Source organism: Drosophila rhopaloa, unplaced genomic scaffold (assembly GCF_018152115.1).
Source record: "Drosophila rhopaloa isolate 14029-0021.01 unplaced genomic scaffold, ASM1815211v1 contig_163, whole genome shotgun sequence".
Classification (NCBI taxonomy): domain Eukaryota; kingdom Metazoa; phylum Arthropoda; class Insecta; order Diptera; family Drosophilidae; genus Drosophila; species Drosophila rhopaloa.
The window spans coordinates 6,990,438-7,004,288 of NW_025335043.1; the positions used below are offsets into that span (position 1 = coordinate 6,990,438).

Sequence of the window (13,851 nt, forward strand, 5' to 3'; positions counted from 1 at the left end):
AAATCATATAAAATTCCTTAGAGGGATAGAACAGCTATTGTTCTTTTGCAAATTTTTCAAATGCTCCCGAAATCCATGCCACAAAATTTGCACATTTATACGCATATACCTTGGCCAAAGTGTGTGTGTCCCATTTAGTTGAGAAGTAAGCACCGCCCGGCAAAGCTCACACAAAAACATTTGAGCAAACGAGGAAAAAGTGTGCAGAGCTTTTTTAGTTAGCGCCGAGCGTTTATTTTCAATTTGCTAGCGAATTATCCCCACACCCCTGCATTCTAACACACACACATTCACACCCACATGTCCTCGCCCTTAGCCATTGTTTAAGCCGGCTGCTATATTTTAAGGTTATTTGCAGACGAGGTCCAGGTCCGCGGCCTTTCCACCGCCATTTTCCTAGCATTTTGCCAGTGTTTTCCCGGCATTTCTTGCTGCTTTCTGGTTGCCGGTTCTTATTCCGCTGGCGGCGTTAAGCAGCTTAGCAGAGCGCTGCCAACCGACATAAATTAAAATGGCCAACGCTGCCTTTCCGTTTGTTTCCCTTTTCCGCTGCATCCGCTCACCCACACACGTGCACACACACACACACCACTACTTCCACTCGTTTTGTTCATTTGCGTGGCAAACAAATCGCTCGAGCGGCAACAAATTGAGTTTCTTTATGATGTCCCATTTGCCGTGTGCAGGTGTGCGGATCACTCGCCCCATATGAACAGCCGCGGGCACAATAATAGCACTCTATTTGGATTGCGGAAAATGCGAGCTTTCGAAACATGAAGAAACTTTTGTGGTTTACATTAAAAATGTGCATTACTATTTGGAGCTTCAATTGTTTTACATGTGTTCAATTTTGATTTTACTTTTTATTTTATAAATACTTTATTACTAATACTATTATTCACTGACAACCGATATAGCCAAGTTAATAACATATTTCATTGGGACCTTATTAAACATTTAAAACATATTTTCTAAACCCTTTAAACCACTTTTGTACAATGTTAACTCCGAAATCTTCTTAAAAAGAATTTGTTTTATTTAATACTTTATGCATATGATTTTTTCTATAAATAAAGAATAAAATTAAATCATATATAATTTTAAATATTTATAAAAAGTTTGCCAAGCTGGCATAATAAAATAAGGATCTTAAATATTTTATTTTTGTTTATTTTATTCGAATTCTCATAACTCTTATTTCAACCCCAATCGTAAATATGTATGTGCGGATTGGAATAAATGTCTGTTTTAGGGACAGTTTGCGAGATGATTTTTCACGGCGCCCTTTTTGGCTTTTCTTGGGCTGACTTGGCTTTGCCATCTGTTTGGCCACCGGCGAATAATTTCTTATATCAATCACAATTAATTATGCAAGCCAGCCGAGCGTGTGTGAGTGTGGCTGGGCTGCCTTTAAATGATATACGCCCAGACATTTTTCCTTATTAGATTATTCATGCAAAGGTGCGCCAAAGCACGAAAAGCGCGTCAACATCAGCGATAGGGTTTTCCTCGCCTGCGGGCTTCCAAGGTGTAATTTCACGGTGGCAATAACTGCTGCGGCTTCTTCTGCATACTTACAGTACGGTTTTCCTTTTGTCGGTGTGGGTTGCAAGGTTTTTCCAGCCACACTTGCGATCCGCTCAAGAAGCCGAGTAATTCGGACCAAGCCAGCCAGAGGAAAGGAATTTCCATTACAACGGAAAAAATTACATAAATAAATATGATGTTTCAAGGATTGGACTGCCAAATACCTTCGAATTTGGAAAATGGTAGTACCATTTAATCTTTTATTGCAGCAAAAGATATCTCATTTTCTGTTTCCTAAACAAAAATTTCATTGTCATTTCCTAACCTAAATTTAATGCTGTTTAAACAAGCAAAAAAAGTTGCAATGATTTGCATATCCCTTTATGTTTACTAAATACCAATTGGGAACACTTGGAAGTAAAAATTTTAGAATGTCTTAAGTAAAGGAATACTTAATAATACAATTTAAAAAAAAGTTGACAATAATATACATATGTTTTTTATAGATTATATTGATTCAAATTTAAAAATGTGTCTTAAAAATGTCTTAAAAGATTAGAGAATATGTATTCGTCATATTGAAAAGGAAATTGTCATTTAAACTTGTTATGATGATTCTTCAATGTAATAAATAATGACAAAATTAGAAAAATTGTGAAAAGTTACACAATTTTGTTTACGAATTTCTTTAAAGATAAAAGAATACATACTAGTTGCACAATAAGTGAATAGGAAATTAAACTTTAGTGAAGCGTTAAAGTTTCTATTCTGTTATAAATATAAGTATAAGCATATAAGCATAAAGTAACCTATTTATATTCCTTGAATTTACCTAAAGCTTCGAAACCTTAGCCTTCACCTGCTGCAATTCTATCGACTGAGCCAACTACACCCCTGATACCCATTGAATGTGCTCCGAAAAAAGGATATGGAGAAGGGGAACAGTCAGCGCGTAATGAAGTGAAAATTGTCCTTAAGCATCAATTTGCAACGGCGACAAGGACCACGGGGATGTTGATGAGACACCGAGATCCTTGCGCTACTCGCTGCGGTTGGCGGTGTACCCTGATAATTTGATGCTTGCCGATGCACGATAAATATAATTTGTTGCACGTCATGTGTATTAACTTTTCGCAGACACTGTCTGTCAGTTGGGCCGAAGGACACGTTGGGCGTGGATGCAGTTGAGGACTTGGCGGCGATTCCATTATGCAGCTACTTACACTCACACTTACACTCCTTCTCCTGGTGAGTGGGCGTGGCATGTGTGCTGACCCCGCCCACAAATTGTAATTAAAATTGCATAGCTAAATTGATTATGTATATAATACAGCCATTTCTTTCGGTTATGATGCTATGCCGGCAAATTGTCGAGTATCTGTAGTTGGCAGTAAGTAATTTCCAGCGGGTCGCCAAAGTTTGCCAAGTGGAAATTTTTAATTAAAAGCAAATGCCTTTGAGTTTGAGCAAATTTCTATATCATGCCCGAAACGCTTGTGGTGTGCATGATTGCGGCGGCCGGGATTCCTATCCTTTTTTTCCGCATTGTTTTTGGTAGCCGAGCACAACCTTCAATTAAGCAACTGACCGCCAAAAGTTCGGATTTTCACCTTCACTATTCTGTGGGAAAAACGCAGCACCAGAGCAGCGGGATTATGGCTTTCAATCTGGACAAGATTGCACTCCGCAACAGCGACTGTTGGCTGGGATAAGCAAAAACATAAGCATTTGTTTGTGCAACACAATGCTACTCCTGCCCCTTCCTGAATTCTCCAGTGTCCTGCATTCTGCATCCTGGCACACGTCATGCTCATCTCCACGTGGGATGTATATTTGTAAGCTGAAAAAATGGTTGCGGTGCCTGGCAACTCTGCATGTTTCAATTTTGAATATGTGCAACATATTCGCTTTTTCCCAGCCCTTTTTCTCATGCAGAAAGCGGCGGCAAAAACTGCAATGCACTCGTGAAAAAATAGAAATAAAATTGTGAGTATGCATCACTGCAACGGCGATGGAAGCTGTGTCAGTTTTGGTAATAGACAGGAGAACATACACACACCAGACAGGTGGGCAGATGGGGAAGGTCGAATCAATCCGGAAACAACTAAAAAATACTTCGTATTTCATTTCAAACTTGTTTTCTCTCACAACCAAAGGGTAAATAGAGCGACCGCCCATTTAATTATGGCAAGCCAAAGGATATGATAACATGCCAGCCACAGGAAAGCTTTTTTGATTGTTGAATCAGTTGTTAACTAGGAATCAGGATGGGCACATTTCACTTTAAAGTTAATAACATTTTTTTGAATAAATTATATTATTAACTGGATAAAAAAAAAAATTAACACACTCAAATCTAATATAGTTTTTATGCTACCATAGTTTTCTAACAAATTGTAAAGCAAATAAAGAAAACAACCTCTGGTCTTTTAAAAACAATATGTTTTATATTTTTTATTCACAGATTGTTCAAAAAGATTCTTCCTTTCTGACTAAAAGACACACATATTGAAAAAAATAATAAAAATTCTTGAATTCTTCCCTTTATGGACTCTACAGAAAACAACAGTGCACATTTAAAAGAATATGTGCTGACAAAGGAGTCAGGAGTCAAAGAAATTCTTTAGAGAATGATGAATTTAATTTGGAATTGAATTTTATTGTTCTTCCGACAGGATTTCAGCCGGAATATTTGTCTGCTTTCAGTTGCATTTGATCTCCGCTTTGATAGTGTCAGTATGTGACCAAACAATTAATAAAACGAGAAAGTGTGTGTTTTCAATAACAAGTGAGTGCAAGCTGTACATTTCATAATTCAATTGCGAGCTTCAAATTGGTATTTAATTAATAAAGCAAATGCAATTTTTGGTACCCCCAAGGGTCGGCGAAATAACACGAATAAACACCAAAAGGGTCCTGTCTGGCTGGCAAATTACCATTTACCATTTACCATTTGACAGAGACATAATCTGGCAAACAGCTTGGACCGGGCTAAAATACCAACTTCCCCAACGGTTTTCGGTCCGTTTGGTATAGTCAAAGAGGCCAACAAATGAATGTGTCACCTGTGCAAAAAGCCAAAGCCGCCCAGCAGGTATTTTCCCTCAGAACGGACATTCTATAGAAGCCAGTTGGGTAATAAAGCCAAAGGTAAAAGCCGAAGGGCAAATCCGGCAGTGGCAAAAACATCATCATCCCTAACCAAGTCTGCCGGCAAATTGAGGCATACGAGCAATACAAATAAACACACATTTATTCGCATGGCAAAATTAAGGTTTATGCCAGTGGTATTCATGAACTTGCTGTTTATGAACTGAACGAGTTACACAGAAAAAATTTAGAAATATTTCTAAGAGAAGAAAAACGCACACTGTTAAAGTATTTAGCACACTTTTCATTTCAAACCATTTTTAAATTTTAAAAAATTGACATTGTTAAGATCTTGTAAAGAATAAAAACTAGACAATATTCATTATTTTATTTTTTATTTAGTTTTTGCGGTACTTTGAAATACAATTTATAAAGCTATTATCTTTATTAGATATGTGTATCTAAATTAGATTTGCTTGAGTTGAATAAATATTTTAAAAAATTATTTTAAAGGCAATTACTAGTATTGTAATAAATGAATAATCTTGTATGAATGTCTTAATACTTTTTACTTTTAATATTATTTATTTTGTAAAGTGATAAGATCTAAAAAAAATGAACAAGTATAAATATTAAAATGTTAGTTGATCGCAGTGTTTTACTAATTCTACCTGGAAGGTCTTAAGTCCCTTTTTTCTGAGTGCATCTTCGTTTCTATTAGTGCCTGGAAATCTCATTAGAAACGGAGTAAATATACGTTAGCACCCGATGTGCTGGCTTAACTTTGTTAATATGCCGGCACGGAGTGCAGCGAAAGGGAATTCGCAAAAGGGGATCAGCGCATAAATGCACACACTCACGGGCTCCAGGACTGCTAACTACTGGACAAGGACTCACTCATAGACGAAGGTCCTGGGGCCTAGGACCTGGCATATTGAGCAGGGCGCTTAGTGGCCGGCGGAAATGCCCCGGCAAACGGAAGTCCACCGACTCCTGTCCACCAATCCTCTCCTCGCCATCCTGCCACATTATTCAGCTGGCCAGAGTCCATGGCAATGACATTTACTATACACTCCAGCTCACTCGATGCTCGACTGAATGATTGATGCCTTTTATTCGTTTTTACAATTTGCGCAAAAACTTGATTTTCAAATCACATTCGCTAAAATCCCCAGAGCGTCCCAGGACAACTCAGTTGGCAAAGGGAATTGGCTGGGACTGGGATTCGAAATGGGGTGTGGGGATTGGGGAATGAGGTGTGGCAGGGAATTGGGAATTGGAATGTGTCGGGGATACGGCATTAATGCCAAAGTCAACATTATGGCAGGGCAAGTTGTTGCTGCCGCATGTCATGTGACAAATTTGGAAATGACAAAATACACGATGAAAAATGCTCAACCCGAGCTGGATAATCGACATTTTTTTTTTTGCATCGATTTCCCTCTTTGTCTTGTTTTTTTCCGATTTTTTCGTCCTGTTTTGTTGCTGCCCGTTTCAGTTGTCATAATTGAGTTTTGCGATGTCCTCAATTGGGATTCTAGTGTTTGAAAAAAATTGAGTTCTGCCGGCTACTTAAACCACCTCCACACACCCACACACACTCACACACACACAAACCAACACACACTCACACACTGACACACACACTTGCATAAAAACAGACAGCAGCGAAATTGAAAATGAAAATTTAATTAAATTTTGATATCCGCTCTGGCCATAAATGAGTCCAGCTGTAATTTTGGACAGCCAGTGTTTGGATTTGGTGGCCGTCTCGATCCCTGGGTAGTTCGGCCACATTAAGACTTGATTTCAATTGAAAATTCAAATGGGTTTTGATCGGGGGAGGGGGAGGGGGTCGTAGAGTGCAACCGAACAGATACATTGATAGAGGGCCAATATGCTGGGATGACTTTGCCAGGACACACAGCATCCTTTGAGATTAGCTTTGCCAGATTGCACAAGTTGACTGTGCTGCTGCTACTGTTGCTGCTGCTGGTGTGATTATACTTTTGCCCAGTGACCTGGACTGTCCTGACTTTCGATTAGTTTGCTTTCTCAACTCGGAACTAAGAACGTGTCCCATCATTGCAGCCACTTGGTTATGAGCTCATTTACTCAAAACTTTTTAAGCCACGATTCGAAGTTTGTAGTGCTCTTGGCAGCCATTAATTGAATTTTGTCAAGTGCACCAGATGCCCTCATTAAATTTATATAAACAGTCTTATCATAACATGGCCTGGGAATAAATGTTCGCTTTTGATATATGCATTGTGCCGGCTTCGGAGAGCGATTAACATAAATAATTAGATTTGGATCAAGTCGGGCGGCAATAACGTGGCCAAAAGCAACAAAAGCCTGGCCAGAGAACTGAACACTTTCGGCTTAATAGTGCAGCGGCTTATGCTGACCTCAAAATACACACGAGAACAATACGTTTTTCCATGAAATTAGCTTTTGGCATAAATCTTTCGTAAATATTCGAGGAGAAGGACGAAAAGCTGGAGGAGCCAGGTGCGTTTACGTTTGTGTGGGTTAAGTAGCCGTAGTTTACACGCCTGTAGGCCCGTTTGCCATTTTTCTTTTGTGGGTGTATGTGGCCTGCGGTTATTGCGGCTGCACCTGACCACTGGCCACCCACCCTCCGCCCACCTGACCACCCAACTCCACCCCCAAAGGTATCGCCTGGGCAACGAAATTAATCTCGTAAAATGTGCCAAAGTAAAAATGCAGAAAGAAACAAAGGAAAACAATGGAGCGGCTGAAAACCCCTCAGTCGTAAGTGTAACTATGACACCCACACCCACTCACCCACTAAGCCACCCACCCGATAGCCCCCTGAACCACCCACAAACACCCTCAATCCACCCACATATGTCACGGCAAACTTTCGTATGCTGCTGCTCATGTAATTTATCAGTAAATTAAGCAATTTATTTTATTTATTCCATTACGTAAATCATGCAATTTGGCCCGATTTCATCATAGGTCGAAGGCAGCAATTTTCTGCCAACGGCAGCGATTTCTGTCCAGGATTTACATGCCGCTCAGCAAGCTCTTGCTCCAAAGTTGTTTTTACCTACACGCTTTGGTAATTTTATTAAAATCACTTCGAGTGGCTGCTGGAAGATGGAATTCGGTTTTCTATTTTGGGGGTACTCGGGGCACGCAGTGCGTCCATAAAAGCAAACGTAATGGGAACGAACTCAAACACACACGATAGTAGAATAACCAACCACGTACGCATATGCGTCAAAACTTGGCTAGAAAATGTATGAATCTAATAAACAAAAGCCGTATATTATTAGCTGCGGATTTGTTTGCCGTTTTCCCCCGGACTTTCGCCCCTTTTTACGGCAACGAAGGAGTTATCCCGACTCAAGAGTTTTCGACTTTGCTGGTGGTTGTGGCCAAAAAAAGCGGGTTGGTCTGCGGTCGCAGCCACTTTTGCCTCCATTGCCAATTTTCCTACTTGGCTTTGGCCCGTTGTTCAACATGGCACAAATTATGTTAGTCGGCAATCTCTGAGGATTGACTATGCATGAAGACAAGGCTCTAAGTGTGTGATGGCGGCAGAGCTCCAATGTGGAAACGCACACACGGAAATGTTATCATAAGTTATGGATAAAGTTTTCCCAGGCATTAGTTTTTGGAAGATACACTGGAGTAAAATCATCAAGAAATAATTAGCATATGCTGAGAACAAGAGTTGGCCCAAAAGTCCTAACTATAAATTTGATCTTCTTTTGGCGGATATCTAGAAAAATAGCCAATAACTTTTGAAAATACAATTTTATAAGATTAAAAAAGCGGGCTTAAAAATAGTAAATTTAAAATAAAATAATGTCAAGCTATGCAATTTAGATATTTTATCTTAGCTTACATTTCTCCTTAAATATTTGGATCTTATCTAATAGCCTTAACTTTTTTAAAGAAGCTTAACTGTATCCTAAAAAGCTGTTACTCGAATGCATTCATCAGTATCTACATCAAAGCTAGTGAATGACTAGTCTTTATCTTTCTCAGTGTAATTGCTGGTGCCTATCAACAAATGGGCATCATTGCCATTTAAATACACACATCTTGTCAGTGCAATTTGCTGTAGCTTGTATTAAATTGTGTTGCCGGAATTCCAAACTAGCTGCAGCAACAACAGTGCGTCACATTCACATAGCCTCATCCACACAGGAAGTGTTAGCTTTGTTCGCAGCTCCTAATGTACAGACTAATGGGGCAGGAATGGAGGGCAGGTGGACAGTTGCCAGGATTCTCCTTTTCCGTGCGTCCAAACCCGAGAACTCACACCAACTTCAGTCGCACACGTACACACGATTAGAGGCGAAAGACGGCAAAGGCGCATACCTGAGAACTACACCGAGGAAAAAAAGTTGTAATATCTGAATTACAAAAAATCTCATCAGTTTCATTTTCCTATAAACTAAACTTAAGTAAACTTAAATTAAGGAAATATTAAAATTGTAATAGCTTGCCATAGAAATTGATTAAATTTTTAATTTTTTTAATCATTTATAAATAATTAAAATCTGAAAAATATCTGATAGAATCTTTATTTTAATTTTGCATTTGTATTGATGATGCTAGAAATATTTCACTTGATTAAAAGACCCTTCTAAGTTTCCTAATATTTTCAAGTGATTATAATCTCCACAGAGACTTTCGACGCACATCAAAGATAATGGTATATTCATCCACATACTGTATTTTAATCATATGAGATTCTATATTTTTTTCCTGAGAGACATTTTTAATATAAACAACCTACTTATTTCTTTTATTTTTATTGAACACCTTTCCATTTAAAAGTGTACATTTTCTATGGCAAGCTTTCTTAAATCAGAACCATTTTTCTAGCCTTAAACACCTAGATTTCCCAGCAGTGCATGCCAGGGGATTGGACCAGAGGAATCGGACTCCGACACGGACTAGCCATGGGATGTGGACCAAAGTCCAGGATCAGGAGGTCGGGCACTCAGTCAGCGGCGAGCACAAATACAAACGCGCAAACAATGAAACGAAATTTTTGCGCTACGGCATCCTTAAGGCGCAATGTAATTTCCTGTGACAAAATACAAAGCTAATCTGCAGCACACAACGTTGTCGAGTGGAATAAATTCGCCATCCTGCGAAACTTGACTAAAGGATTTCGGGCGTCTCTAGCTGGTTGTTTGTGTGTGTGTTTTGCAGGACATTCCGTTGACTTCGATACGTGCAGCGAACTAGGGGATTTTCCTACTCTTTTTCGAATTTGGAATCAGGTCAAGGCTTTAACTTCTCACACTTTCCTTGATCCGCCCTCACTCGTTTGCCATTTGATGAGCAACCAACAAAAGCGCTACACAAATAGCCAAACAACATTTCAAACTGGCGAAAATAAATCGAAACTCAAACTTTACTTTCCACGGGATTTTCTTGTCCTTCTCTTCAGGGTTCAGATGGCAGGACATTTGTCGGAGATTCCGTTTGATTTCTCAAGTGTAAACTGCCAAGGCAGCATTGTCCATCGCACAAATATCAATATGCCGAGCCACGAGTCACCTGGACACCCTTCCTCAGCTTCTCCATAATTGAATGGAGCCAGGTGGAGGAGGCCCCCATCCGACTTCATCCTGCAAGGATGCATCGAAATCATCATCAGCAAATAGGGCAAAACAACCTGCTTATCCATTCCGACTACGCAACATGGATGGACAGGCATAGTCTTTCGGTACGAAGTCCTGATTTACCCAATTGTTGCCTGATTGACAGGCACATCCACTGAAATTGCTACGAAGGCGGCGAACGGACAGTGGTTTCTGGCTGTGGTTTCCATATGCAATTTAATGGGAGCTCCCGTGTGCTCGGAGTGCTCACTAATGTGGCTGCGGCAAATTTCAATTCGGCAGATCCCCACGGAAGATGTTCCTCATTTTGTGCTTCTGACAGCTCTCCAATCCATTCGACGGACAGCTGGCCAAAGTTGCAAAATATTTACCTAACTACAGCCCCACTCGCAGAAATATGCCGTAATGGAAATTCTATTCCTCAAAAGAAGCTACATTATCTATCCCATCTAGTAACTTAATATTTATTCGTTGTTAAAGGGGTTGAAAAAATAAGAATTAGCTATAAGATTTTAAAGTAGTGTACTACTTACATTTTTAAAAATCATAAAGCAAATTATTTGATATATTTATCTCATTAAAAACTGTAAAAATGTTTGAGAAATAGGGAATTTAAGAATCACAGATACAATCTAAGCTCATTAAATAATAGAGGCTTAAACCATTTTAAAACATTTGTATGTCAGAGTTTAGTTTTATCTAATATGGTTTATTAATACTTAAAATGCTAATTAGTAATTAAATTAGGTGTTAACTTTTTCTTGTGAATCTTTAAGATCCTTGCTTACAAAATTTAAATTAAACTTCTTTCTCCCAATTTTTACTGCCAATTTTAACCGTCGTATTCCGTTTGGCAAAGGTATGCAGCATGCAGAACAATGCAAAAATAGCTCTCAGCACCTGGATAGCTTTGATGATCCATATATATCCAGGCCTGAAGGAGTGTGTGCCGTCTGAAGGACCTTTCCCACTGCCTGGCAACTTGGACTTGTAAATGGACAATTGACAGGGCCATTCTCAAAGCCAAACTCCCATCTGGGTTTTGTTTGCCTGTCACAACACGAGGCCCTTGTTTCTGTCATTAACGCTTGAATTCGAGTGGCCTTCGACCCATTGAGACTCATTGTGGACAAACGCAGCCGAAGGTCGAGTTCGTGGAGCCATCCATGGAAATCCATGTAGATAATCTGATTTTTATCCAGATAACACTTAAACAAAGCTTTTATTCCAACACCCCACTGACCACACCACAACAAACAAACAAAGAAGCCAACAAAACTCATTCAGTTTACAACATATTTCCGATATGTTAATCCGCTTTACAAATAGTTTTTCAATAACCTTAATGGTTTCAAAAACAAAGGACACCAGCATTACTAAAAACATAATGGCTGAAAACTAATCTCAGCAAAAACTTATTTTTATTTGTTAGTGCAACAAGCAAAATATAGAATGTGAAATACCAAAATATTGTGGAAAGGATTTAAACTCATTTGCAAAAAAATCTAAACAAATCAGTGATATTTAAAGACTGCACAGAGCTTTATCATAGAAAAACTTACAGCTTTAAAAACGTTATAATATTATATTATTAATTGGGTTTATATCTATTAATCTATTAACCATAAAATATTAGCTTTCTTGCAAAAATTTAGAAATGAGTCCCATTCTAAGTTAACTTATTACTTAAATGCTCAGATAGACCTTAAAAATAAGGTAAAAAACTTTTATTTGAAATAGATGATGTGAATGACTTTAACAAGTGGTCAAAATGTTGTATAAATACCCATTTATTAAAGAGATCGGCTAGATATTTAAAAGAGTTTTTAAAACGCTAAAAATGGAAGATTCCCCTTATCGCTCATTCGCTTAGAAGATCCATACAAGTGTTGCACTCGTATATCCTGTGACCATTTTAAGTTTTTTTTTTTGTTCACGGAACGCGGCTTTTGGCTCGTTTGTATGGTGGCGCTGTTGCTTCATTATTTTGTTTGTTAACCCACTATCGACCCTGCATACCAGTCCCTGGAGCACCTGGCTGCTGGGAAAACCAGTTTTCCTTTTTACCGCTTTTCCCGCTGTTTTCTATTTCTATGCATTCATGCATAATGGCTGGCAAACGTTTACAATGGCAACAGCATGGATTTCCGCACGTTACCATTTGCGGTCCATTTGCGGAAAGCAGTGGGCGGTGGGCGTTGGGTGGTGAGTGGGTGGGTCGGGGTCACCATGGTACTGTTAGCATGATTGAAAAACGTGCCCCCTTCATTTCCTTTTCCTGTCCACCCGCAACATTTTCCCCATCCCGTTTCGCCTTCAAAGTTCAAATTGTATAGCATTCGCTGTCATTGTGGAAGGGACTTCGCCCCCCCCATTTCCCCCCGTTTCCCCTCCATTTCCCACCTCCCGCAGTTGTGTTTTGCCCTTGTCTCTGGCCTTTACAATTACGTAATTTATTTTAACTGTGTCAAATCCACGACGATCGACAGCGATTATGCTGGCAAATTGCAACCATTCCTCTGCCCAAACACTCCCAATCCCACTCGCAATTTGTAAATGTCGCCGGCATCCGTCTTTCGTTGGGAGGGGAGAAATCCTTTCCCGGGAGCCTGGAACTCTCTGTCTGGCACTCACTTAACTGCAATTAACCGCAGTGTGCTAATTAATTTGCTCATAATTGATGCGATTATGTGCTGCGAGCCCGCTACAATACAACCAGCCCTCGAGCCCCGTGGGTCACATCAAAACTTCAGCCCGAAATTGGGCCATTTCCAGCTGCGATTGCCAGGATTGTTGTTAGAGCCCCAGTGCCGCTGCACTTTTGCGGTGGAAAGTCCGGGTGGAAATCAAGCGAACCAAGTTCCTGCACAATTTATTAAGGACCCGGTCAATTGTGAAAGAGTCACGGGCATCCTGGCATGCAGGCGGAAATGAGCCGAAATTGCAATCGGAAGCCGGGCTCCATTCGCTTTCAGTGGGTCAAGGCGGTCGGCGGTTGGGGATCTGGGATATGGGATATGGTTCCTGGGATCGGGGGTCAGTGCTTGGTGGTTACTGCCCACTGGCCACTGGTGGATCTGCATCGGCCCAGCCCCGGGACCCTGTCCATCTGACTTCATAAAACTTCCCGCTGGGTAACGCCCTGTCACGGATACATGTATTCAGATGCAACAGCAACGCTGCCAACATTTATCACACAGCAAAAAATCAATCAAAACCTGATTTTTATATATTTTAGTTTAACGCAAATTTTAATGGTATAAAAAAATATCTTTAAAAATACTTTTTTATACATAATATAGTATTAACCAATAATTGTAAGGTAAATTTTCTATTAAACAAAAATATATCGTATTTTTATTCCCAGCTGAAAAAATAAATATTTTTATAAAATCGTTTATAATTTTGGGACAAAATCGTTTGTAGGATCAGTCAGTAATTTACCCAATTTTGACTTACTTTTAAAAATACAAAGGACATAAAAGTTTTACCATATTATTAAATGCCGTTCATTTAGAATTTAATGAATAAAAACTCTTTTGAATTGGAATGCCATGATTCTAATTTTGTTAGTAGTTAAATGAAGTAGTTCTTTTAAATGTGATTTTAATCAAAT

The 13,851-nt window shown here is 39.3% G+C and overlaps 1 protein-coding gene across 2 annotated transcripts in view; it reads right to left on the minus strand.

Moving 5' to 3' along the window:
* Positions 1 to 13,851, minus strand: part of LOC108039304 (junctional adhesion molecule A) — a 104,789-nt gene that overhangs the window by 14,838 nt on the left and 76,100 nt on the right. The gene's annotated exons all lie outside the window — the stretch shown is intronic.